The sequence below is a fragment of the Bombina bombina genome, chromosome 5, assembly GCF_027579735.1.
Source record: "Bombina bombina isolate aBomBom1 chromosome 5, aBomBom1.pri, whole genome shotgun sequence".
Taxonomy (NCBI): Eukaryota; Metazoa; Chordata; class Amphibia; order Anura; family Bombinatoridae; genus Bombina; species Bombina bombina.
The window spans coordinates 1,144,451,207-1,144,456,873 of NC_069503.1; positions in this window are offsets into that span (position 1 = coordinate 1,144,451,207).

The window sequence follows — 5,667 nt, forward strand, 5'->3', positions numbered from 1 at the left end:
GGGTGTGTAAATAACTAAGGGCAAGATTACTGGCACACTTAGTGTCGGGTCTGGAGAGTGAAGCTCATTTGCAGAGGCATATTTGGTTACAGGCTTCAATTTGTTGAATGGGGCTAATGTAGCTTTCTTACTTTTTAGGCATAGTGATGGATGAGAAATGCAGGAACTAATATTACTAACAAGGCCAAGTGTAAGAATAGCTTGAACACAGAATACAGCAGAGGCTGAGCGATGGCAGGTCACAGCAGCTCTGGCAGCAAGAGAATAAACACAGGTCTTGGCAGTTCAGGCAAAAAGAGGTTAAACACATGTCTCACAGTAGACCTGCTTGGCTTCAGGAGCAGGGTAAGCATACACAGGTATCACATCAGAGATGCTTGGCTTCAGGAGCAGGGTAAGCATACACAGGTATCACAATAGAGATGCTTGGCTTCAGGAGCAGGGTAAGCATACACAGGTATCACATCAGAGATGCTTGGCTTCAGGAGCAGGGTAAGCATACACAGGTATCACAGTAGAGATGCTTGGCTTTAAGAGCAGGGTAAGGATATACAGGTATCACAGCAGCCATGCATGGGTTAAGGGGCAGGGTAAGCATACACAGGTATCACAGCAGAGATGCTTGGCTTTAGGAACAAGGTAAAGCATACACAGGTATCACAGAAGAGATGCTTAGCTTCAGGAGCAGGGTAAGCATACACAGGTATCACAGTAGAGATGCATGGCTTCAGGAGCAGGGTAAGCATACACAGGTATCACAGTAGAGATGCTTGGCTTCAGGAGCAGGGTAAGCATACACAGGTATCACAGCAGTGATGCTTGTCTTAAGGGGCAGGGTAAGCATACACAGGTATCCGAGTAGAGATGGTCGGCTTCATGAGCAGGGTAAGCATACACAGGTATCACAGTAGAGATGCTTGGCTTTAGGAACAGGGTAAGCATACACAGGTATCACAGTAGAGATGCTTGGCTTCATGAGCAGGGTAAGCATACACAGGTATCACAGTAGAGATGCTTGGCTTCATGAGCAAGGTAATCATACACAGGTATAACAGTAGAGATGCTTGGCTTCATGAGCAAGGTAAGCATACACAGGTATCACAGTAGAGATGCTTGGCTTCAGGAGCAGGGTAAGCATACACAGGTATCACTGTAGAGATGCTTGGGTTCAGGAACAGGTTAAGCATACACAGGTATCACAGTAGAGATACTTGGCTTCAAGAGCAGGGTAAGCATACACAGGTATCACAGTAGATATGCTTGGCTTCAGGAGCAAGGTAAGCATACACAGGTATCACAGTAGAGATGTTTGGCATCAGGAGCAGGGTAAGCATACACAGGTATCAGAGTAGAGATGCTTGGCTTCATGAGCAGGGTAGGCATACACAGGTATCACAGTAGAGATGCTTGTCTTAAGGGGCAGGGTAAGCATACACAGGTATCAGAGTAGAGATGCTTGGCTTCATGAGCAGGGTAAGCATACTCAGGTGTCACAGCTGAGATGTTTGGCTTTATGAGCAGGGTAAGCATACACAGGTATCACAGCAGAGATGCTTGGTATCATGAGCAGGGTAAGCATACACAGGTATCACAGCAGAGATGCTTGGTTTCAAGAGCAAGGTAAGCATACACAGGTATCACAGTAGAGAGGCTTGGCTTCAGGAGCAGGGTAAGCATACACAGGTATCACAGTAGAGATGCTTGGCTTCATGAGCAGGGTAAGCATACACAGGTATCACAGTAGAGATGCTTGGTTCAGGAGCAGGGTAAGCATACACAGGTATCACAGTAGAGATGCTTGGCTTCAGGAACAGGGTAAGCATACACAGGTATCACAGTAGAGATGCTTGGCTTCAGGAACAGGGTAAGCATACATAGGTATCACAGTAGAGATGCTTGGCTTCAGGAGCAAGGTAAGCATACACAGGTATCACAGCAGAGATGTTTGGCTTTATGAGCAGGGTGAGCATACACAGGTATCACAGTAGAGATGCTTGGCTTCAGGAGTAGGGTAAGCATACACAGGAATCACAGTAGAGATGCTTGGCTTCATGAGCAGTGTAAGCATACACAGGTATCACAGTAGAGATGCTTGGCTTCAAGAGCAAGGTAAGCATACACAGGTATCACAGTAGAGATGCTTGGCTTCAGGAGCAGGGTAAGCATACACAGGTATCACAGTAGAGATGCTTGGCTTCAGGAGCAGGGTAAGCATACACAGTTATCACAGCAGATATGCTTGGCTTCAGGAGCGAGGTAAGCATACACAGGTATCACAGTAGAGATGCTTGGCTGCATGAGCAGGGTAAGCATACACAGGTATCACAATAGAGATGCTTGGCTTCATGAGCAAGGTAAGCATACACAGGTATCACAGTAGAGATGCTTGGCTTCAGGAGCAGGGTAAGCATACACAGGTATCACTGTAGAGATGCTTGGGTTCAGGAACAGGTTAAGCATACACAGGTATCACAGTAGAGATGCTTGGCTTCAAGAGCAGGGTAAGCATACACAGGTATCACAGTAGATTTGCTTGGCTTCAGGAGCAAGGTAAGCATACACAGGTATCACAGTAGAGATGTTTGGCTTCAGGAGCAGGGTAAGCATACACAGGTATCACAGTAGAGATGCTTGGTTTCATGAGCAGGGTAAGCATACACAGTTATCACAGCAGATATGCTTGGCTTCAGGAGCGAGGTAAGCATACACAGGTATCACAGTAGAGATGCTTGGCTTCATGAGCAGGGTAAGCATACACAGGTATCACAATAGAGATGCTTGGCTTCATGAGCAGGGTAAGCATACACAGGTATCACAGTAGAGATGCTTGGGTTCAGGAGCAGGGTAAGCATACACAGGTATCACTGTAGAGATGCTTGGGTTCAGGAACAGGTTAAGCATACACAGGTATCACAGTAGAAATGCTTGGCTTCAAGAGCAGGGTAAGCATACACAGGTATCACAGTAGATTTGCTTGGCTTCAGGAGCAAGGTAAGCATACACAGGTATCACAGTAGAGATGTTTGGCATCAGGAGCAGGGTAAGCATACACAGGTATCACAGTAGAGATGCTTGGCTTCATGAGCAGGGTAAGCATACACAGGTATCACAGCAGAGATGCTTGGTTTCAAGAGCAAGGTAAGCATACACAGGTATCACTGTAGAGATTCTTGGCTTCAGGAACAGGTTAAGCATTTATAGTTATCAGAGTAGAGATGCTTGGCTTCAAGAGCAGGGTAAGCATACACAGGTATCACAGTAGAGATGCTTGGCTTCAGGAGCAGGGTAAGCATACACAGGTATCACAGTAGAGATGCTTGGCTTCAGGAGCAGGGTAAGCATACACAGGTATCACAGTAGAGATGTTTGGCTTCGGGAGCAGGGTAAGCATACACAGGTATCAGAGTAGAGATGCTTGGGTTCAGGAAAAAGGTAAACATACACAGGTATCACAGCAGAGATGCTTGGCTTCAGGAACAGGGTAAACATACACAGGTATCACAGCAAAGATGCTGGGCTTCAGGAGCAAAATAAGCATACACAGGTATCACAGCAGAGAATCTTGGTTTCAGGAGCAGGGTAAGCATACACAGGTATCACACTAGAGATGCTTGGCTTCAGGAGTAAAATAAGCATACACAGGTATCACAGTAGAGACACTTGTCTTCAGGAGCAGGGTAAGCATACACAGGTATCACAGCAGGGATGATTGGCTTCATCAGCAAGGTAAGCATACACAGGTAAATTTACAAACGATATCGGCACCAATTCACTCCCAAAAGTATCTGTGAGCATTTAACAACTGTAATTCTAGCGTGAATAAGCTGATCAAGTCCGCTTCTTCACCACTCACCTCTACTTCGGGGCGCAAACGTCCGTGTAACCGTACTTCAAAGATAGGCCTTACCTCTCACAGGCTTCAGAGTTCCCCAACACCACGGTACCTTATTCCGCTGATGTGGTCCTATATGCGGTCTGCAGAAAACAAACCAACTGCTCGGCTAGGCTGTGCTCCGTTTTCCAGCATCGAGGTTTCTCGGCGTCTGACGTCACTATCTCTCCCCAATGCTTCAACTCTCGCGAGAGGTGAGTGGACTATGCTTTCAGGAATAATCACCTGTAACTCCGTGCAAATCCTTTGTTTCTTTAACAAGTAGCAATTGAGGGATTCAAGGATGGCGTCAAGATGGCGTCCCTCGAATTCCGATTGGCTGATAGGATTCTATCAGCCAATCGGAATTAAGGTAGGAATTTTCTGATTGGCTGATGGAATCAGCCAATCAGAATCAAGTTCAATCCGATTGGCTGATCCAATCAGCCAATCAGATTGAGCTCGCATTCTATTGGCTGATCGGAACAGCCAATCGGAATTCGAGGGACGCCATTTTGGATGACGTCCCTTAAAGGAAACCGTCATTAGTCGGGAGACAACGGAAGAAGAGGATGGATCCGCGTCGCCTGCTTCAAGATGGACCCGCTCCGCACTGGATGGAAGAAGATCGAAGATGCCGCTTGGAGAAGATGTTTGCCGGTCCGGATGTCCTCTTCTTGCCGGATAGGAGGAAGACTTTGGAGCCTCTTCTGGACCTCTTTAGCACCGGATAATGGATCGCCAACCCCCGCTTGGGTTGGATGAAGATGTTGGAGCCAGGACGGATCGGTGAACCTGGTATGGTGAAGACAAGGTAGGAAGATCTTCAGGGGCTTAGTGTTAGGTTTATTTAAGGGGGGTTTGGGTTAGATTAGGGGTATGTGGGTGGTGGGTTGTAATGTTGGGGGGGGGGTATTGTATTTATTCTTTTACAGGCAAAAGAGCTGAAATTCTTGGGGCATGCCCCGCAAAGGGCCCTGTTCAAGGCTGGTAAGGTAAAAGAGCTTGTAACTTTTTAAATTTAGAATAGGGTAGGGAATTTTTTATTTTGGGGGGCTTTGTTATTTTATTAGGGGGCTTAGAGTAGGTGTAATTAGTTTAAAATTGTTGTAATATTTTTCTTATGTTTGTAAATATTTTTTTATTTTTTGTAACTTAGTTCTTTTTTATTTTTTGTACTTTAGCTAGTTTATTTAATTGTATTTATTTGTAGCAATTGTGTTTAATTAATTTATTGATAGTGTAGTGTTAGGTTAATTGTAGGTAATTGTAGGTAGTTTATTTAATTATTTTATTGATAGGGTAGTGTTAGGTTTAATTATATCTTAGGTTAGGATTTATTTTACAGGTAAATTTGTTATTATTTTAACTAGGTAGCTATTAAATAGTTCTTAACTATTTAATAGCTATTGTACCTAGTTAAAATAATTACAAAGTTGCCTGTAAAATAAATATTAATCCTAAAATAGCTACAATGTAATTATAATTTATATTGTAGCTATATTAGGATTTATTTTACAGGTAAGTATTTAGCTTTAAATAGGAATCATTTATTTAATAAGAGTTAATTAATTTCGTTAGATATAAATTATATTTAAGTTATGGGGGTGTTAGTGTTAGGGTTAGACTTAGCGTTAGGGGTTAATACATTTATTAGAATAGCGGTGAGCTCCGCTCGGAAGATTAGGGGTTAATAATTGAAGGTAGGTGTCGGCGATGTTAGGGAGGGCAGATTGGGGGTTAATACTATTTATGATAGGGTTAGTGAGGCGGATTAGGGGTTAATAACTTTATTA